The following is a 22,729-nucleotide window of genomic DNA, read 5'->3' as shown; positions in this document are numbered from 1 at the left end:
GCAAGCCTTTTCAAATTATCTAAAGGAGAATGGAATCTAACACATCCCATCTGCTCCTTATCATCCTGCTGCAACTGGGTTGACTGAAAGGATTGCTCAGAAAATGAAGCATTCATTGATGGTAACTCGTGAGTAAGGATCATTGTCTAAACAACTAAGCCAATTCACAAACACAGGAATACAACACATTCGACAACCCAAAGTTCTCCGGCATTACTCATGGTAAAACATCAGGTATGCACAATGTTTGATGTGCTGACGAAAAGAGAAATTGTTGAGAGGAAACAACAAAGTCATGTTTTGCGATGTCAGAACAGAGCTAAATATCGTGGTTTTTCAGAAAGATCAGGAAGTATTGGCAAGGAGCTATACCACCAGTGAGAAATGGATACCTGCCACCATCTTAGCACAGACAGGACCCTTCTCCTACACCATTCAAACTCGGGATGATGTAGTGTGGAAGAGACACGCTGATCAACTTTTAGCAGCTGGAACTAGCTTGCCAGAGATTGAGTCAACCAAGAGTCCACACCACCCATTCCAAATGAAGACCGAGACATTGCTGAGAACCTGACAATACCAGAAACAACTGTGGAAGACAATACTCAAGATAAGGTCATTTCAACACCAAGTCAACCTCCGAACACTACGTCGGCTCCGGTTGAAACAACTACGAACATTATCAAAATTAAACCAGAGGAGACAGTCAACATGAAAAAGCAGACGCTTACGTTTTGCCGACAACCACACAAAAATCAATGTCCTCCAAAACGTCTAACTTATTGACTGTTGTGTTTATTAATGGTTCATATTGTAAATTTTGATTGTTAACATTATAGCGTGTTTCATTGAAGAAACCTCTAATGTAAAGGGGGAGGAAAGTGTGTGTTCACCTTTGTTCCTAGTTGGAACAAGGTCACTTTATGAGTCAGATCTCGTGATGTACTGATGACATCATTGGCCATTGGCCAAGGCAAATGGGCAGCCCGTACAGTAAATACCTTTCCAATAAAACTAGTTTATTTGCACCTTCATCGTCTGCAAATCTATCTTTTAAAGATGCCACATGAATCTTTCACACAAATGTCAAAGGTAGGCAATAAGAGTGGGAGAGATTTATGGTCAACCGTGTGGTGGAAAGAAATTGGAGCCTCTGCCATTACTATCTATAGCTTGAGGTTCAACATGCATGTAAAGTGTATGTTGTCACAGCAACTAGGACTCCTTGGGGGAGAGGAGGGGGTGGTGCAGCTGGCTAGACAACCTGGTGTGGATCAACTGGGTGCCAACAGCACTGCGTTCTAGTTCCTTGTTCTGGCTCGGGTGGATTTAGATCCTGCCTCCTTGCTGGTGAAGGTTGTGGCACTGTGGGTCGGACCTGCCTTCGAGCAGAGAGCTGAACACAGCTAATGATACTGATTCCCCTTGGTAAAATTTCCTAAGTTTATTCTTCAGTCCTTCAATTTTCATGTTTGTCCAACAAATGCCTTTGTATGCTTAATAGCAGGTTTGTGATTGGTGAGATCTGTCGCCCTCTACTGGATTTGATGGTCAGACCTCTTTGGACTGTTTGTCTTTTAACCAATGGTGATTTTTGAAGAGGATTTAAAGCAGTCTGACTGGAATGTGAGGGTGCTCATATTGAGCCAAGTTGACGTTCAGCTTGTCAATCCAAGTGTTCAAAGGGCTTACTGTATCACAGGTTATGTCCGAGTCCTGCCACTGCTGAGAGTGATAGGAAACTGAGTTAGCTTGCCACCTCTAACTTTATTAATCTTGGAAAATGGAGTCTACTTAACAGCAGCAGAAGTTTGCTCGAATTTTAACATACATGCAATTTGGCCTCACTTCATTACCATGAATGATGTTTGCGAAGTTCCCAAATGGTTCAGTAGACCATCTGTGAACCTGTTAAATTTATCCAAATTTGGATTCAGGAGATGAGGGAGGAATCTAAATGATAATCAGATGATGCTGAAGGCAAAGCAAGAAAAGTTCTTCATATTAACACAAACTAGAGGGAATGATCAGCAAATTCGATGGTGCAGTGTCTGTTTTTCAGGTACTTGAGGCAGCAACCCAGCATCCAGTATGGCAAGCGGGGTGCACCAACTTACTGCATTGGCATCAGGCGCTTGCACCTGGAACAGCCTTTATCATATTCAAGAAAGTTTTCTGAAGCCTGTTTAATACCCGATTTATTAAATTGGTTCATCCCGAATGCAACTGGCACGTGACCAGTACAGTTTGCCACCACAAAGATGAGCGCTAAAAGAATAGCCGAATGTGGAGTCTGGAGACCATGCATCCCGATTTTACATTAGAATTACTGTTCACCGCCAAAACTCCACGACCCACCAATGTTTCCTCTTAAGTTGTGCCACCGCTAAGCAAGCTGAAGGTCCCCCGCACTGGCCACACACAAATTTATTCACCATGCTTGCTTGGCTGTGCAAAAGAATCGAAAGAGCCTGTGTATGCGCTTAAATGAATTGGCCGCACCAATAGGTATGCCTCGCACCCCCAGCTTCGAGTACACCCTCAGGTGGTTCTCTCAGTGCCTCCCTCCATCCCAAGACCCTGCTGAAAGTCACTGCTAGTGACTGAGTGGCCTCCAAGATCAAATACTGATGACTGGCGAGCTGCCCCAGCTTGGATCTCTGGGCTGACCTATTCTGGCGCAGGCATCGACCTCTGCCTCACTCTGAAATGAAATGAAAATCGCTTATTGTCACAAGTAGGCTTCAATGAAGTGACTGTGAAAAGCCCCCAGTCACCACATTCCAGTGCCTGTTCGGGGAGGCTGGTCCTGGAATTGAACCCATGCTGCTTGGCCTGCTTGGTCTGCTTTAAAAGCCAGCTATTTAGCCCTGTGCTAAACCAGCCCCTCAACTCCCATTCAGTACCACTAAAATAGGATTAAAATGGTCGTTAATATCCTCGGGGATACATCCACTCTTCCGCCACAATTTTGGCAGAATGGTGGTGTTTCTACTGAGCCCTTTGTCAAAGTAACCGTGGCAGAATGGGAGAACCTCGAAGGAAATCCTTTTCCCATGTCTTCATCTTTACAAGTGGTCGATGATGCTGTTTCAACATTGATAAGTTCAGTTTGGAACCACTGTGATGAAAATATAAATGTAGATTGGTTCTGGCGCATTCACATTTCCCTTCCTATCTATTTATTGATTGATTTATTATTAAAATATATACATACAGGATATACTGGTTACGCTTGATGGTTTCTTTTCAATAGATCTTTGCTGTCAACTGCTAAAAGGCACAGCATCGGAGAAAATGGGAGACCCAATCCCAAATCAATGAGGTACCGTATTGAAATACTTCTAATTCCTTAACTTGATGCTGCTTTCATTTTGGCCTCAGCATTTAACTCTGGGCTGTACAGATGGGAGCCAGCAGGTGGCAGCGTCCCTTGTTCTGTCACACTGTTGGCCCCCTATCCCCCATGTTAGAGCTTCCTCTACTGGTCACAACTGGAATATTTGCCTGTGATCCAACACACTTAATCCGAGACACAGATGTGAGCATAGTTTGCAGAGAATAAATCATGCTTGTCCTTCGCCAAAAAAAAAGGAAAGGGATATTAAGTGACCACATTTAATCCTCAGATAGAAACACACAAACACACACACACACAAGCCTGACATATGGTCGCCTACCTGTATACAGGAGTCCAATTAGAACAAATATTTGTAATGGCTTACTTTTGTTTAAGCAGTTCAATGTAAAACAAAACAAAAAGTGGAGCCACAAAAAGTTGCACATTTAAAAGGACTTGTTTGTGTTCTAGGGAAGGATATCTAACCACATTGTTCTGAAACAGAATTGGCAGATCGTCAAAAGTATCCTCCTATAGATGCTTCAGTGGCAAGTGAGCAGGGTGATATCGCTGCATTGTAAGAAGCAGGATTGTGTTGTGCATTTAGAAACACATGCAACTCTCTATCCATCAAAACGTGTGTGCACTCCTTTGAACAATACCGAAAACACATTAAAAATAAATCAGACATTTTAAGGTTTGTACAGTACACAATTAATTCATGAATGTTAAAACCACAGCTGGTTCCCCATTCAACTTTCCCCCGTATCTTGATCAACAGGTCTCAGAGTCCCAACAAACATCAGAGAAAATAGAAATAGAAAGTTTTAATTGAAGTTCAATTTGATTTGTTCAAAGAGGGAAGAACCACTATTCACGAATTTGCTTTCATTTGGATGTATCAATTGCTACTGTTGGCATTGGCAGTCCCACTGAGAATCTGGGGCGGGATTCTCCATTGGCCCACGGCGGAATCATAATCGGCGGTCGGGCAGAGAATTGATTCTGATGCTGGAATCGGGGCCACCGCCGGTTTGATGCCGGTTTGCGATGCTCCACCCCCACCGAACTGGAGTCATCGTGACGCTTACAGTCGCAATGCCGTTGGCGCCTCATCGGCCGGCCCACCCGTGATGCTCCGCCCCTAATGGCCCGAGTTCCCGACGGCACGGGACATGTGTGGTCACACAAATTGTGAACCCGGGGTGGCGGCTGCGGACTGTGTCCAGTCGGGATCCGTGCCACTGGCCCGGGGGCATCTGCAAGGGCTGGGGGGACTGGTGGGGGGTGGCCAGGGGGTGGGCTGTGCGGTTGCGGATGGTGGGCTGAGACCATGCATGGCCGCCGCCATGTTGTACGGTGCGACCGCTGCAGATCGTCAGCCATGCGCATGCGCAGCCCGGGACCCGGCCATTCTCTGGCCGTTTTTGTCACGGGAGGCGGGAGTTGCAGTCAGCTCCAGTGCTAGAAATCAGTGAGGGGTTCACGCCAATTTTCTTCACTTAAAACGCCCGCGGATTCTCCGTTTGAGCCGGCACTTAACCGCAGAAATGGAGAATCCCGCCCAGTGTCATTATTTTCATGGAGAAAGCTGGCTGCATAAGCCCTGTGCAGTCTGCTCCCTGTTCTCAAGGTGTAGCTCTCACTGGCCAGGCTGGTATTGTGGTGGCCCCTTATCTTGAATCACTGCAGTCCATTCTTTGTTGCAGTTTGCTACAATGACCTGGCTTGCTGGAGCATGTCGGAGGACAGTGATGAGTCAGCCCCTAGGATATGAAACTGGAGTAGCAGTGAAGCCAGGTTGGAGCAGTATAGCTAGTTTCCGCTCCCTCTCGAACATTAGACAATTAGCTGGGTTTTTACAACAATATGTATATAATATGAAGTATAACATTACAGTGCTGAAGATATGAAGGCAGGTTTTCCTGGATGTGCATGTGTGGACTTATTGGCCCAGATATTTAGAGCGAGGCTCTAGCTGGACTATAGGAACAGGAGTAGGCCATTCAGCCCCTCGAGCCTGCCCTGCTATTCAGTGAGATCATGACTGAGCTGTGACCTAACTCCATACACTTGCCTTTGCCCATATCCTTTAACATTTTTCGCTGAACAAAATACCATCCATGTCAGATTTAAAATTAACAACTGATCTGGCTTAAACTGCTGTTTGTGGGAGAGAGTTCCAAACCTCTACCATCCTTTGAGTGAAGAGGTTCTTCCAAACATCTCTCCTAGACAGTCTAACCCTAATTTTTAGACTATATCCCCTAGTTTTAGAATCTCCACCTAGTGGATCTAGTTTATCTTTATCTACCCTGTCTTTCTCTGTTAATATCTTGAATACTTTGATCAGATCACCCCATAGCCTTCCAAATTCTAGCAAAAACAGGTCTAATTTGAGTAATCTCTCCTTGTAACTCAACCTCTGTAATCCAGGTTTCATTTTTGTCAACCTACTTTGCACTCCCTCCAATGCCAGAATATCCTTCCTGAGGTGTAGTACCCAGAACTGCTCAAAACACTCCAAGTGGGGTTTGAATGGCTAAAAAACCTGGAACGGCAGGCATGCCAAAGTCCTACTAAAATTGACAACAGGACCTCATTATTAGCTTCACGTTTCCATTTTCCACCTGGCTGTTAGCCAAGTTGGCAGCCGTCTGGAAAACTAGTGCAAGGAAGCTGCAGCTGAGGAGCCTTGGGATGGTTCGGTCAGTTGAAAGGGATAGAGTTCAGTGTTTTAGGGGAATGCAAAGTTTTATTTTTTATAAATTTGGAGTATCCAATTCATTTTTTCTAATTAAGGGGCAATTTAGCATGGTCAATCCACCTACCCTGCACATACATATCTGGGTTGTGGGGGCGAAACCCACGCAAACACGGGGGGGGAATGTGCAAACTCCACACAGGCAGTGACCCAGAGCCGGGATCGAACCTGGGACCTCGGCGCCGTGAGGGAATGCAAAGTTTAAGGTTTCCTTGGAGAGCTGGTGTCAGTGCTTGTTGGGACACCATGGGGTGGTGTGATGGAGAACACTCCTGTTGCTCCTGATCCATGAAAAGTGCTGCACAAAGCACTCACCTTCTTGAACCAGCAGGTCCCACTTATCTTTCTCCTGCTGCTGCGATTTCTGCCCTTGCCCCTCAGCAGATGTAGACAGTGGAGCTGCTTAAGTTGCTTGCATGCGGTGGTGAAGGCTGGCAGTAGGGAAGTGTAGCTGAATGTCAGTGAAGTGCTCAATAAGTGAATTACCTTCCAAGCAGTTCGTAACCACCTATCAAGCAATAATAGCCTTGGCTGAGAGAAGGAGTGTTTGGAAAAGTTTTCTCTCACTTAGCCATGGCTGGACCTCTTCAGTTTCTTTGGATGAAGCCTTCGCAGCCTGTCAGTTTCACTGAAGAAGCTCCTCCCACTGTGTATGTACCTCAATGACACTAGTGAGGTTCAGGCACAGAATGGAATCCGTGTATTGTTGGGAAAGAAGGAATAGATGGATAAAAAGGCTCTAGATTGCTTTTTTAATCACCTCAATTGCTTTCCAGCCAGACCCACAGATGCCCCCTGCTGGACTTCCAGCCCACTCCAAGGAAAGCTGCAAGAGGGTAAGATCACATCGGGTACAATTTCCAAGAATTTCCCATCCCGCAGCGTCCACAATTTACCCCTCCTGAGCTTGGAAAAGTCTTCCCACTGTGTCCAGGCCATCCGGTGAAACAGAGAGCAGACCCAACAACATCTCCCCTTTACACAGTGTTTATTTATACAGATATCAACGGAATATTATAGAGTTGATGTTATTAAACTTCCTGTTATGGGCCACTGTAAAAAAATGTCAATGCATTAACTTTGATTTTCTGCCTGACATGTGACTGAATGTTTTCTAAAACATGCACAAATGGACAGATTCTCGCATGATATACCAGCCTAAGTTAGGCACGATGGGAAATGTCAGTGGCCCGCCGGTGTGAAATCAGTTTGGATTTTGGTCTCCCAACTTTGATGGCGGGTTAAAAGCAGGTCGCGGTTTCCACTGATGTATGCCCGGAACCTTCTTTACATCTCATGAATGTTCATTAAAATTAAATTCCTCCACCAAACTAAGCACACTGCCGGCGAATGATTAGAACGGCCCAAGTCCCGACTGAGTGTAAGTGCTGTGCATCTGCCGTGATTCAGTCCTGGAGCTGAGGCTACGCTGCCAGGGGTATATTGAAGAGACTGTCCTGGGGCTAAGGCCAGGCTGCTGGGGGTATATTGAAGAGACTGTCCTGGGGCTGAGGCCTGGCTGCTGCAGGTTTATTGCAGAGACTGTCCTGGGGCTGAGGCCTGGCTGCTGGGGGTATATTGAAGAGACTGTCCTGGGGCTAAGGCCAGGCTGTTGGGGGTATATTGAAGAGACTGTCCTGGGGCTGAGGCCTGGCTGCTGCAGGTTTATTGCAGAGACTGTCCTGGGGCTGAGGCCTGGCTGTTGGGGGTATATTGAAGAGTCTGTCCTGGGGCTGAGGCCTGGCTGTTGGGGGTATATTGAAGAGTCTGTCCTGGGGCTGAGGCCTGGCTGCTGCAGGTTTATTGCAGAGACTGTCCTGGGGCTGAGGCCTGGCTGCTGGGGGTATATTGAAGAGACTGTCCTGGAGCTGAGGCTACGCTGCCAGGGGTATATTGAGCACAGTAAGAAGTCTTACAACACCAGGTTAAAGTCCAACAGGTTTGTTTCAAACACGAGCTTTCGGAGCACGGCTCCTTCTTCAGGTGAATGGAAAGGCTTGTTCCAGAAATGTTTATATAGACACAGTCAGAGATGCCCGGAATGCGAGCACCTGCAGGCAATCAAATCATCAAAGATGCAGAGAGAGAGGTAACTCCAGGTTAAAGAGGTGTGAATTGTCCCAAGCCAGTTCAGTCGGTAGGCCTCTGCAAGTCCAAGCTTGTTGGTGGGGGCCGAATGTAATGCGACATGAATCCCAGATCCCGGTTGAGTCCGCATTCATGCGTGCGGAACTTAGCTATAAGTTTTTGCTCAGCAATTTTGCGTTGTCGCGTCTCCTGAAGGCCTCCTTGTAAAGGAGGCCTTCAGGAGACGCGACAACGCAAAATTGCTGAGCAAAAACTTATAGCTAAGTTCCGCACGCATGAATGCGGACTCAACCGGGATCTGGGATTCATGTCGCATTACATTCGGCCCCCACCAACAAGCTTGGACTTGCAGAGGCCTACCGACTGAACTGGCTTGGGACAATTCACACCTCTTTAATCTGGAGTTACCTCTCTCTCTGCATCTTTGATGATTTGATTGCCTGCAGGTGCTCGCATTCCGGGCATCTCTGACTGTGTCTATATAAACATTTCTGGCTCTGCAAGACATGCCAGATCATCGACATGGACACCACCATTACACGTGGAAACACCACCCACCAGGTACGCGGCGCATACTCGTGCGACTCGACCAATGTAGTCTACCTCATACGCTGCAGGAAAGGATGTCCCGAAGCGTGGTACATTGGCGAGACCATGCAGACACTGCGACAACGAATAAACGGGCATCGTGCGACTATCAACAGGCAGGACTGTTCCCTTCCAGTTGGGGAACACTTCAGCAGTCAAGGACATTCAGCCTCTGATCTCCGGGTCAGCATTCTACAAGGAGGCCTTCAGGAGACGCGACAACGCAAAATTGCTGAGCAAAAACTTATAGCTAAGTTCCGCACGCATGAATGCGGACTCAACCGGGATCTGGGATTCATGTCGCATTACATTCGGCCCCCACCAACAAGCTTGGACTTGCAGAGGCCTACCGACTGAACTGGCTTGGGACAATTCACACCTCTTTAACCTGGAGTTACCTCTCTCTCTGCATCTTTGATGATTTGATTGCCTGCAGGTGCTCGCATTCCGGGCATCTCTGACTGTGTCTATATAAACATTTCTGGAACAAGCCTTTCCATTCACCTGAAGAAGGAGCCGTGCTCCGAAAGCTCGTGTTTGAAACAAACCTGTTGGACTTTAACCTGGTGTTGTAAGACTTCTTACTGTGCTCACCCCAGTCCAACGCCGGCATCTCCACATCAGGGGTATATTGAAGAGACTGTCCTGGGGCTGAGGCCAGGCTGCTGGGGGTATATTGAAGAGACTGTCCTGGGGCTAAGGCCAGTCTGTTGGGGGTCTATTGCAGAGACTGTCCTGGGGCTTAGGCCAGGCTGCTGGGGGTATTTTGAAGAGACTGTCCTGGGGCTGAGGCCTGGCTGCTGGGGGTATATTGAAGAGACTGTCCTGGGGCTGAGGCCTGGCTGCTGGGGGTATATTGAAGAGACTGTCCTGGGGCTGAGGCCAGGCTGCTGGGGGTATTTTGAAGAGACTGTCCTGGGGCTGAGGCCTGGCTGCTGGGGGTATATTGAAGAGACTGTCCTGGGGCTGAGGCCTGGCTGCTGGGGGTATATTGAAGAGACTGTCCTGGGGCTGACGCCAGACTGCTGGGGGTATATTGAAGAGACTGTCCTGGGGCTGAGGCCAGGCTGCTGGGGGTATATTGAAGAGACTGTCGTGGGGCTGAGGCCAGGCTGCTGGGGGTATATTGAAGAGACTGTCCTGGGGCTGAGGCCACACTGCTGGGGGTATTTTGAAGAGACTGTCCTGGAGCTGAGGCCACACTGCTGGGGGTATATTGAAGAGACTGTCCTGGGGCTGAGGCCACACTGCTGGGGGTATATTGCAGAGACTGTCCTGGTACTGAGGTCTGGCTGCTGGGGGTATATTGAAGAGACTGCCCTGGGGCTGAGGCCACACTGCTGGGGGTATATTGAAGAGACTGTCCTGGGGCTGAGGCCTGGCTGCTGGGGTATATTAAAGAGACTGTCCTGGTGCTGAGGCCTGGGTGCTGGGGGTATATTGAAGAGACTGTCCTGGGGCTGAGGCCTGGCTGCTGGGGGTATATTAAAGAGATTGTCCTGGGGCTGAGACCAGGCTGCTGGGGGTATATTGAAGAGACTGTCCTGGGGCTGAGGCCTGGCTGCTGGGGGTATATTGAAGAGACTGTCCTGGGGCTGAGGCCTGGCTGCTGGGGGTATATTGAAGAGACTGTCCTGGGGCTGAGGCCAGGCTGCTGGGGGTATATTGAAGAGACTGTCCTGGGGCTGAGGCCTGGCTGCTGGGGGTATATTTAAGAGACTGTCCTGTGGCTGAGGCCAGGCTACTGGGGGTATATTGAAGAGACTGTCCTGGAGCTGAGGCCAGGCTGCTGGGGGTATATAGAAGAGACTGTCCTTGGGGCTCAGGCCAGGCTGCTGGGGGTATATTGAAGAGACTGTCCTGGGCCTGAGGCCTGGCTGCTGGGGGCATATTGAAGAGACTGTCCTGGGGCTGAGGCCAGGCTGCTGGGGGTATATTGATGAGACTGTCCTGGGGCTGAGGCCAGGCTGCTGGGGGTATATTGAAGAGACTGTCCTGGGGCTGAGACCTGGCTGCTGGGGGTATATTGAAGAGACTGTCCTGGGGCTGAGACCTGGCTGCTGGGTGTATATTGAAGAGACTGTCCTGGGGCTGAGGCCACACTGCTGGGGGTATATTGCAGAGACTGTCCTGGGGCTGAGGCCAGGCTGCTGGGGGTATATTGAAGAGACTGTCCTGGGGCTGAGGCCTGGCTGCTGGGGGTATATTGAAGAGACTATCCTGGGGCTGACGCCAGGCTGCTGGGGGTATATTGAAGAGACTGTCCTGGGGCTGAGGCCACACTGCTGGGGGTATATTGAAGAGACTGTCCTGGAGCTGAGGCCACACTGCTGGGGGTACATTGAAGAGACTGTCCTGGGGCTGAGGCCACACTGCTGGGGGTATATTGAAGAGACTGTCCTGGGGCTGAGGACACACTGCTGGGGGTATATTGAAGAGACTGTCCTGGGGCTGAGGCCTGGCTGCTGGGGGTATATTGAAGAGACTGTCCTGGGGCTGAGGCCAGGCTGCTGGGGGTATATTGAAGAGACTGTCCTGGAGCTGAGGCCAGGCTGCTGGGGGTATATTAAAGAGACTGTCCTGGGGCTGAGGCCAGACTGCTGGGGTATATTGAAGAGACTGTCCTGGGGCTGAGGCCTGGCTGCTGGGGGTATATTGAAGAGACTGTCCTGGGGCTGAGGCCTGGCTGCTGGGGGTATATTGAAGAGACTGTCCTGTGGCTGATGCTAGGCTGCCGGGGGTATATTGAAGAGACTGTCCTGGGGCTGAGGCCTGGCTGCTGGGGGTATATTGAAGAGACTGTCCTGGGGCTGACGCCAGGCTGCTGGGGGTATATTGAAGAGACTGTTCCAGGGCTGAGGCCAGGCTGCTGGGGGTATATTGAAGAGACTGTCCTGGGGCTAAGGCCAGGCTGCTGGGGGTATATTGAAGAGACTGTCCTGGGGCTGATGCCAGGCTGCTGGGGGTATATTGAAGAGACTGTCCTGGGGCTGAGGCCACACTGCTGGGGGTATATTGAAGAGACTGTCCTGGAGCTGAGGCCACACTGCTGGGGGTACATTGAAGAGACTGTCCTGGGGCTGAGGCCACACTGCTGGGGGTATATTGAAAAGATTGTCCTGGGGCTGAGGCCACACTGCTGGGGGTATATTGAAGAGACTGTCCTGGGGCTGAGGCCTGGCTGCTGGGGGTATATTGAAGAGACTGTCCTGGGGCTGAGGCCTGGCTGCTGGGGGTATATTAAAGAGATTGTCCTGGGGCTGATGCCAGGCTGCTGGGGGTATATTGAAGAGACTGTCCTGGAGCTGAGGCCAGGCTGCTGGGGGTATATTAAAGAGACTGTCCTGTGGCTGATGCTAGGCTGCCGGGGGTATATTGAAGAGACTGTCCTGGGGCTGAGGCCTGGCTGCTGGGGGTATATTGAAGAGACTGTCCTGGGGCTGAGGCCAGACTCCTGGGTGTGTATTGAAGAGACTGTTCCAGGGCTGAGGCCAGGCTGCTGGGGGTATATTGAAGAGACTGTCCTGGGGCTGAGGCCAGGCTGCTGGGGGTATATTGAAGAGACTGTCCTGGGGCTGAGGCCAGGCTGCTGGGGGTATAGAAGAGACTGTCCTGGGGCTGAGGCCTGGCTGCTGGGGGTATATTGAAGAGACTGTCCTGGAGCTGAGACCTGGCTGCTGGGGGTATATTGAAGACACTGTCCTGGGGCTGAGACCTGGCTGCTGGGGGTATATTGAAGAGACTGTCCTGGGCTGAGACCTGGCTGCTGAGTGTATATTGAAGAGACTGTCCTGGGGCTGAGGCCAGGCTGCTGAGTGTATATTGAAGAGACTGTCCTGGTGCCCCGATTTCTGCGCTCTCTTTCCGCTGTTTTCTCTTGACCTCCGTGTGCTCCACCCTATGATGCTCAAGGTGATTGGCGCTTTCGCGGATGCTTTTTTTCCAGTTTGTGCGTTCTAAGGCAATCGATTTTCCAGTGTCGGTGCGGATGTTGCATTTATTTAGGGAGGCTTAGAATGTCCTTGTCGCGTTTCCTCTGCCCTCCTCATGATCATTTGCCATTGCGTAACGCGGAGTAGAGCACTTGTTTTGGGAGTCTTGTGTTGGGCATGCGGACAATGTGGCCCGCCCATTGCAGCTGGTCATGGGGGCCAGTGCCTCGCTACTGGGGATATTGGTCTGGGAGAGAACCCTCACATTGGTACACCTATCCTGCCAGTAGATTTGCAAGATTATGTGGAGGCAGCATTTATGATATCTCTCGAAGGATTTGAGCAGTCTGCAATACATTGTCCGAGGTGGGGATCACTTTCCATCACAAATACACTGTTCCACGAGAGGGACGAGCTGAAGACCTCTTGTCCAGAACCCCACTCCAAGCACTGGCGCCTAATATATTATGTCATCATCCGAGCGAGGAACTGCAAAGATGTCCGCATCACCCGTGCCACAACCGGAACAGATGACTGCTGGACTGGCCACCAACTAATCTGATCTGCCATCTCCGTCGCCCTGGCCCCAAACTGGCACAGGCAGAAGAAACTCTGCCACAGGAGATTTAATGTCACAGGGCACAAAAACCCTGAGAAGAAAGAGCTACTCAGCCTGCACCACACAGCTAAGCTGGCAACAACCAACGAGCCGGGAGTTCCGTGACCACACGCTCAATGCATTCCTGAACCGCCAGCTCCACTAAACCCAAGTGAGAGGAAACAAACCGACAGGCAACTGAAGGCTGAGGCGCAACAAAGAACTCGCGACCTAAAGAACAGATGGGGGGTGGAAAGATCGCAGGAGACTCAGCAGCGTTCTGACAACCATGATGTGTGCGGCTTCTTCAGCACAATCAAAACCATCTGGGGACCCACCTCACTGAGAGCCAAAAATGGAGAGGCGCTCATCAAAGACAGAGGGCGGAATTCTCCGCAACGGCCGACGCCGTCGTGAAACCCGGAGTGTTTCACGACGGCGTCGGAGACCGCTCCTCGCCCCCTATTCCCCCCCCCCACCCCGGGGGGGGGCTAGGAGCGGCGTTGCGGGGAACTCGGCCGCCGGGAATGACGCGGCCGGCGGCGCCTAATGACGTCATGCGTTGGCTGGCACCAACCAGCGCATGCGCGGTTGCCATCTTCTCCTCCGCTGCCCCGCAAGACGTGGCGGCTTGATGTTGCGAGGCGGCGGAGGGAAAAGGGGTCTCTTGGAGACGCCGGCCCGACGATCGGTGGGCACCGATCGCGGACCAGTCCCCTCCCGAGCACAGCCGTGTTGCTCAATCCCCTCTCCGCCCCCAAACTCACCTTTCGCGCGCTGTTCACGCCGGCAGCGACCAGGTGTGGTTGCCGCCGGCGTGAACAGGTCGGGAATGGCAGGCCGCTCGGCCCATTCGGGCCGGAAAATTGCGGGTGCCAGAGCGGTCCTCCTGCGATTCTCCCACCTGGCCTGGGGAGCGGAGAATCGCGCCCAGAGAGTCAGTCAACGCCCGCTGGAGAGAGCACTTCGAGGACCTTGTGAACCAAGACACAACCTTCGACATTATCCCGCAACACTCTACCCGCCACCATCTCAGCGCAACCCCAGCTCGCCGTGAGGTTGAAAAAGCTATCCGACAGCTGAAGAACAACAAGGCCTCTGCTGCAGGTGGAATCCCTGCAGAAAAACTAAATGTGGCAGAGACACACTTTTTTAAAAAAAAATAATTTTTATTGAAAAATTTTGTATTTATATAACAACAACGAACCGCAATAAAATACCAACAATAACAATAATGATAAGTCATAAACATTTGCCCATCCTCAATGAACAACAAAACATATTAACAACAACTGACAAGGATGGGCCAAATCCATAAAATTGTTTGACATGATCAAGGGCCTACAGAAGACATGTGAGTTCTGTGACCTCAAAGGGATTCTGTGAAGAACTGCTCAGCAGCCATTTTAGGAGTAAACAGGTGGATGGGTTTATCAGGATGCGCATACACTTCTGACATCACACATTATTTCCCTTCTAGCAGATATTTCAAATGTCATTGGAAATCTTCCATTTCTCTGTTTCATGCATGGGGAGAGTGGGACGATTAAAAGAATAACGTTCAATCTTCAACACTGAGAGGAAATTAGACTCCACGGAGGAATTAAAGGCTTGATGCTTGATGATGAATACTAGTCTCACCAAATTCTCACAGTAATAAAATAAAGGCCATTGCAAAGTACATTTAGAACCATAGAAAAGTTATGCTACAGAAAGTGGCCATTCAGCCCATCATGTCTATGCTGGCCAAAAAAAAGGCCCTCCTCCTCTCTTTGCTCAGTTGAATCCCACTTTCCAGTACCTATTCCGTAGCCTTGTAAGTTACAGCATTTCAGATGCAGATCCAGGTACTTTTTAAATGAATTGAGCCTTCTAGCCTCAACTATCAACTTAGGCCGTGAATTCTAGACACCCATCACCCTCTTGGTGAAAAGGTTTCTCCTATTGGAACATGCAATAATCTAGAATCAGAGAATGGGAAGGTTTAGGGCATGATCTAATGGCCTTGCTGTGTCCGACACGGAATGCGATGAGGCCAGTAAATCTCACGAGATTTACAACACTGGTTACGTTCCGCGAATCTAACGGGAACACACAAGGTGTCATGATCTGGACCCCGCCCATTGAGTGTGGGTTCTATATTTGCATATTTAAGTCTGCAGTTAAGCTCAATTAAATGTGTTTGCGCCGGAGTTACCCAAAACGCAGGACCTAACGGCCTTGCCTCGGAGACTCCAAGTTCACGTCGTTTAGCACTGGTTTCCACAAACATGAATCAGGCGTACCGGTGCTTGGGTGTTTCTCCAAGGCGATTGGGGCCCCCCCCCGGGTGGTCAGACTTTGGGCAGGGTGGTACCCTGGCACTTTCGATGCCACTCAGGCACCATGGCACAGCCAGCCTGGTACCTGGCAGTGCCACTTGGCACTGGCAGTGCTCATCAGCCTGGCAGTGCCCAGGTGGCTTCTTTCCCGTGCCAGGGATCAGGTCCAGAGGTGCCCTACCCTTATGAGATGGGGTGTGTGGGACTCGAAGACCCCCTAATATGTAAAGTTATTGTTGGGGGGGGGTCCGGGGGTTCCGGAGGCCACGGTGGGGTTCCAGACATCTTGTTAGTGCAGGAAATGAGCCCAAGTGAGGTCTCAGCGGGGCATTCCTCGACGAGGCCCAAAAATGAAGCAGAGTCCCGTTTAATAGTAGGGTTGTCCTCGGCGCTACGAGTGCCGGGAAACACCCCACTAAACGCATTCTAAATGGGACTCTGTTTCATTTCCATTAAATCACGCCCAAAGGCTTGAGTCGTGGATTGATCACTCAGAATGAAGCTAGCACACAGAATGAAGCTGGTTTAGCACAGTGAGCTAAACAGCTGGCTTGCAATGCAGAACAAGGCCAGCAGCGCGGGTTCAATTCCCGTACCGGCCTCCCCGAACAGGCCCCGGAATGTGACGACTAGGAGCTTTTCACAGTAACTTCATTGAAGCCTACCTGTGACAATAAGCTATTATTATTATTCTCGATGTGGAATTACCTGGAGATAAAAATTGAATCTTATTATTGTTTTGTTTGGACGCAGAAGATCAGTGAAGCATTGCTGGATCTGGGTATTCCCACATATCTAACTCCATTTAAGTATATTTCCAGTAGGTATTCCCTCCTCTGTCTCACAAAAGTGACACAATCTGATTCACTTGTCTAGATGCTAGTTATGTGTGTAGTAAAGGTCACCAGTTGAATGTGTCGGCTTAACTCCTCATCATTCATGGAGTACAATGCTGATTAAATTATTAGTTATTTGGTTATCGTAAACCGCACTAAAACAGACTGCCCACTTCCATATCCTGCAGGAAAACTCTGACTTTCCCTGTTCCTGGCAGGTTTCCATTTGGAGAGGACCTGAAGCCTCAACCCAATGACTCCCTAATTTAGGGGTGGAAAAAGCGCAGCCTCCACGGCCATCTAATGAGCAACTGCTTGGATCAGGCTGGTTTAACTGATCTGATGTTCTATTGAAATATCTGCTTCAGTGGAAATCAGTTTTTACCGCTATCATATTTCACATACGTTTCGCTGTCCCACATGAATAATAAATTTGTGAAGGAATGTGAAATATTGCCCATTACTGGAGAGGACTGCACAATGCTGCTGAATAAACTGGAAAAGGGGAACTTTGCCAGTATGGTCCTACCATAAGGGAGTTACAAGTTATGAGCTTAAGACTAAACATCTAATACATCCTCCCTACCTCTCACTGGAGTGACTCATTGTGGAATTAATTTCTACATGAATAATGTTGGTAAGTTTTTTTTTGCATCTTGTGGTTTAGGTCTTAGAATAAACTCCTGAAAGATGTGTGATGACGGCACTTTGCTATACCTTCACTTTAGGCATGTTTTGCAGCTGGGCAAAAAAAAACTAGCAGTAAGTGGATTTTTGTTGACATCATTCCACAATTAAAAGAAACTTACTTGATCTCTCTTTCTTGTCAAGATGTGATGATTTTCTAATGCAATGTGGCTTTTACTTAGCTGGGAGATGTGGATCTTAGATGGAATACTTGTTTTCTTTACACCTGAATAGCTCAAGGAATCTATAGACACATATAAACCACTATGCAGTGAGTAATCCACAGATTTAGTTGGGCCTTTCAAGCTGCACTTTCTGTTCAAACCTGCCCATACATTGCAAAAGCAATACCTTTATGCTGGCAAACAGGCCACTCTGGGAAATGCTTCATGCTTATGCTTTTGTTAAACTTCAGAGAACTTTTTCTTTAATTGTTCTATGATCCTTGTCAGTTTGCCAGTATCATACACCGTCATTGCTTCTTCAGGAAAAGAAAATTACGGTTACCATATAATGGATCACTCAGACCATTGTGAGTAGCTTGCAAAGTTTATTTAAACAGGACTTAAATTATGGTGGATTTTCTGAGGACTTAGTGAGCTGTGTGAAATGAAGCCTTAAAAGTTCTAGCCAGATTCCACTCCTCAATTACTGCATCTCAAAATCAGTCAGTATCACTTCAATGGTGAGCCTTTTTTCAACAGTGTAATGACGGGGTTAAATGAATTGAAACCGATCAATGGCCAGGGACTAAAAATGCGTCTTGATATTCCCCCTATGGTTAGATACTTGTGATTCCTAATTTTGCTCAGTTGTATGTTTAATATTTAACAAAGCCTTGGTTTCACAATGCTGGTGGTATCCCTCATGAAACGTGAACATGTTTAGTAGCCCTGGCTTTTTTCTCCCACTCTTCAAGCTTTATTAACCAAGTTCTGAAGACAATTTTGCATAAATGGCAAACCAACTGCAAACATACACTAGGCCCAGTGACTAAGGAAACAGTCAGCAATTACAGTCCTTCCTGTATGACAATCTGATACTACTCTAAAAGCCTCCGCTGATTTTCAATGATTAAATGTACATCAGTATTACATCCTACAAATCCACCAGTTTCACATAAAGCTTAAAAGGGATGAATATTGATCTGCTAAAGAGGATTTGTTTTGCTCTATTCAAAGATCAACTGCTCCAAGCTTTTCAAGGATCTGTTCAGCTCTCCCAGTGAAAAGCTACTGCACACATAACCGTGGACTTGACATTTTACTCTGGAAGAAAACTAAACAGTAAATTCACTGCAATAATCCTAGATAAATTAGGTGATCACTGGTGAAGCTAAGTTAGTAAAGTGGTCTCTCCAAAATCCATAGTTGATAAAAAAAAAGTCAGATACGAATTTATTTCATGGGACAATTGTCAGCCTTTAGATTCCGATTCTTCCCGGTAAATCTTCTAGGCTGATGAACCTAGCCTAAAATTCTACACAGCTGAAATCTTGCCTCCCAAACTGTATTTTGCATGTTAAATATTTAACAGGGTCTTAGCTTCACAATGACGAAGTTACAAATTACAAAATGTGATTGTTTAGTCGACACTTTTCTGTTTGACAAATCAAACTTTCTTAACAGGAATTGTTTGACCACAATTCAAAGCAACATCCTTGGTGAAGCCTGTTCCCGATGCTGGGTCATGGTGCCACAGTTAGGAGTTGCTCTCTGGTATATTGATTTAAGTGGCCATTTTCAATGTGTGAGCCTAACTAATGTCAACAAGCTATTCAACTCATTTTAGCTGAGCCACTACTCACCCAATGTTCAATGCATGAACACTTCCAGCGAAGGTCGCTATAGAGCAATTGGATGTATCAGAGCTGATTTTGTTCTTCCCCAACCCCAGCTTTCGCAACGAACCTACCATGGAGCAGAAACCAAACCCAAATATTTTCAGTATTGCATGAATCTGTCACTTAGCCATTAGGGCAGCCACCTATTTAAAAGCAATGCACTTATTGGGCGAACAGTGTCTAACATTTAAAAAAAAATTTAGATTACCCAATTATTTTTTCCAATTAAGGGGAATTTAGCATGGCCAATCCACCTACTCTGCACATTTTTTGGGTTGTGGGGGCGAAACCTATGCAGACACGGGGAGAATGTGCAAACTCCTCACAGACAGTGACCCAGGGCCGGGATTCGAACCTGGGACCTCAGCGCCGTGAGGCGGTTGTGCTAACCACTAGGCCACCGTGCTGCCCCAACAGTGTCTAACATGGCATTGCAGGCATACTGGCATATGGGCTGTGTTTTGCTCCCTGCAGACTGTCTCAAAACTGACAAATGGTGGTTCAAAGGAGTTCATGCAATTCAGAGTGAAAAGAAAAAAGTTTTAAAACTTTGCAGAACTAACAAAATATAAAGATTGTTGTTAAACTCCTCTCGTCACTTTTAATTAAATTATTAAGCCATTTATTTTTAATTAAACAGCATACTCGGCAGTGTGATATGAATGCATTAATTACGGCACTAAAAATTGGCTGGAGGAATTTCAATCTCCAGACGATGTTACAGGTCCTACCAACTAGGCGTTTTTTTTGAAGAATAAATATTGATGGCCTGAAATACTTAATACTTGCTTACCATTTAATGCACCAAGTACAGATCTTTGGAGATTTATTTACAAATGCGCATCAAATGAATAGTTGTGAGAAATACAATCTAACAGTTCAAAACTATTATTTCTGGTTGGGTCAGGCGCTGGCCATGAAGAGAGCAGAAATATTTTTCATTGAATTTTTCTGGTGAATTCAAGGGAAAGTCAAGCAGTCGAGAAGGTTTTATGGAGCGATGTTGAGCAAAGGCGAAGTTGACAAGATAATCAGAATAAAGAAAAAAAAGAATGTGCTCTGGCTTTGCAATTGAAAAAACTGGGTCAGCTCATCGTCGAATGTAACAAAGGCAAAGGCCAAGCAAATGAGAATGTAATTCCTAAATCTTCAGTGAGCTGCAGAAGTATCTGGGCGCAGGAAGCCTGACATCACTGGTGAAAAAGGTGTTCAAAATCAAATTATATCAAACCTCTTCCAGTCAGTGCATTTGAGCATTGGTTTTGTTACTGCAGTTCTACTTAAAAATTGTGTTGAGCTGGGAATGTAAAGAGAGCACTCACAGAATTCGAGGTGGGTGGGAGAGGATTTCCTGTGTCCAGTAAAAATGCACTTTATAAATGGGTCTACACTCCCTTACAAAAATCTTCACTAGAATGTGTTCAGCTGATGTGGCCCATTACCCTTTCAGTTCAGTTTTATCATTCTTCACCCACCCGGGGCAGATATTTCTGGTTCCCTGCCAGCGGGATAGGAGGTGGTTGGGCGGGATTTGTAAAATTCCCTGAGCTGGATTTTCTGTTCCCCTACCATTGGCGCTACAGGGACTACAGAGCTGCCAGTCAATCAGATTGGCCGACAGCTCTCCGAGGCAGCACCTCTGTACAAGTGAAGGGCAGAAGTCCCATCTTCAGCCAATTACCAAGGCTTCTTGGAATGTTAAATGGCCGTGGGACTGCTGTGGTCAGTGGATGGGGTATGGGAGGGGGGGTGGGTGGTTCTTGCCATCTCTTTGGATGAAGGGGCATGCAAAAACACCCTGTCCCTGTAAAATAGTCGAAACTGAAAGGCAGATCATAGAACTTCATAGAATTTACAGTGCAGGAGGAGGCCATTCGGCCCAACGAGTCTGCACCGGCTCCTGGAAAGAGCACCCAACCCAAGGTTCACACCTCCACCCTATCCCCATAACCCAGTAACCCCACCCAACACTAAGGGAAACTTTGGACACTAAGGGCAATTTATCATGTCCAATCCACCTAACTTGCACATCTTTGGACTGTGGGAGGAAACCGGAGCACCCGGAGGAAACCCACGCACACACGGGGAGGATGTGCAGACTCCGCACAGACAGTGACCCAAGCCGGAATCGAACCTGGGACCCTGGAGCTGTGAAGCGATTGTGCTATCCACAATGCTACCGTGCTGCCCTTGTAAAAGAATCAAATGCCTCGTGAATCTCACTTTAACATAAATTCAAAAGAAGGTGCTTTTCAACTTCTATAGTTTCTAATACTGAAACAAGAATATAGCCTCAGCATCTTTTGGCCTCATCTGAGGAGCGCAGCTGGAATTACACTCTCCATCAGTGGAAGAAGTACATGTTACTTCAACATATCTTCAGGTCTGGGAGTATAAAAGGTCCAAACTGCATTTGCTTTTATGAAAATGAAGAGGTGCTAAAATGAGAGTGTCTTTCAGGAGGTCTCATTCTAAAAGGGTTAACATGTTACTCTTAACATCTTTGTGCACGAGCAGTGGGACACAACACTTTCTGAGTGAGACACAACCAGATTGAGTGTGACTATTGGGAATTTGGAACAGTGGGATTTCAGTGCAGACAGGAAAGCAGTCCCTTTTCTCCCCTTTGAACTTTTTAGATCTTCAGGGAGTGATCTTGCAGTAGAGGTTACAGGGGAGAGAGCTGATTATAAGTAGTGGGTTAGGTTGGGTAAGTACCTACTAGTTTTATCACTTATAGTCTGTAAGTCCTTTGTGGTTCATAGTTTGAAAGGGCTATATTCTGTAGTGGCAAGGACCAGGGAAGATGGGCCGGGGTTTAGAAAACTCCAAAGTATATCATGGAGTTCACCTGACCTACAACTGTTTAGAGATTTTGGATGAGGAGCATAAAAGCCCATGGTTACAAGGAGATCAAAACTGGGAATTTAACATTCAGGAATCTTTGACCTTTCGGAAGGACAGGAAGGAAGGAAAAGGTGGTGGGGTAGCACTGTTAATAAGAGATGAAATGAGGACAGTTGTGAGAGACAATCTAGACTCATATTTATTTACAGTTACGTTATATACACCTCCCGGTAGATCCCGAGGGAATGGGTGAACACCAGGCAGAGAAAGAGGACTAGGCAGGCAGTGCAGAGACTATTTGGATGGAGGTCAAACAAACAGCAAGAGAAAGACATTGGTAGGAGTAGGGCCTAGACCATCAAGCAGTAGCCACACTGTAGGAAAGGCTTTAAATCAAAAAATAATAGGAGCCTGTAAAAAGAGTAGAGCAATCATTATCGGTGACTTTAATCTTCATGTTGATTGGGTTAATCAAGTTGGTACGAGTAGCTACGACAGCAAATGCATAGAATGCATGAGGGATGGTTTCCTAGAGCAATATGTCATGAAGCCAACCAGGGAACAAGCTATCTTGGATCTGGTAATGGGTAATGAGGCAGGTTTAATAAATGACCTCAGAGTAAAAGATACCCTCGGAAGTAGTGATCATAACATGTTAGAATTTAATATTCAGCTTGAGAAATTTGGGTCGGAAATAACTGTTTTTAACTTTTAAAAAAAGGAATTACAATGAAATGACAAAGTTAGCTAAGGTGGACTGGGGCGGATAAATTAGCAGGAAGGACAATAAACAAGCAGTGTGACACATTTAAGGTCACTTGTGACTCTCAGCAAAAATACATCCCAGTGAGGAGGAAAGATTCTAAGAGAGGGCTAAACCAACCA

At 47.6% G+C, this 22,729-nt stretch overlaps 1 long non-coding RNA gene across 4 annotated transcripts; it reads left to right on the top strand.

Moving 5' to 3' along the window:
* The first annotated feature begins 1,007 nt into the window (after positions 1 to 1,007).
* LOC119963754 lies at positions 1,008 to 17,448 on the top strand. Of its 4 annotated transcripts, none has more exons than XR_005460153.1 (4): positions 1,008 to 1,092; positions 3,257 to 3,325; positions 6,881 to 6,940; positions 17,135 to 17,448. It is a non-coding gene; the product is annotated as an uncharacterized LOC119963754 (long non-coding RNA). The 4 variants fall into 4 exon arrangements; XR_005460151.1 differs by lacking the exon at positions 1,008 to 1,092 and adding an exon at positions 1,262 to 1,428; XR_005460152.1 differs by lacking the exon at positions 17,135 to 17,448 and having other exon boundaries at positions 6,881 to 7,157.
* The last annotated feature ends 5,281 nt before the right edge of the window (positions 17,449 to 22,729 follow it).

This window comes from Scyliorhinus canicula, chromosome 3, assembly GCF_902713615.1.
Source record: "Scyliorhinus canicula chromosome 3, sScyCan1.1, whole genome shotgun sequence".
In the NCBI taxonomy this organism is placed as follows: Eukaryota; Metazoa; Chordata; class Chondrichthyes; order Carcharhiniformes; family Scyliorhinidae; genus Scyliorhinus; species Scyliorhinus canicula.
The sequence above is the reverse complement of the archived record's forward strand: the minus strand, read 5'-3'. Positions and strand labels throughout refer to the sequence as shown.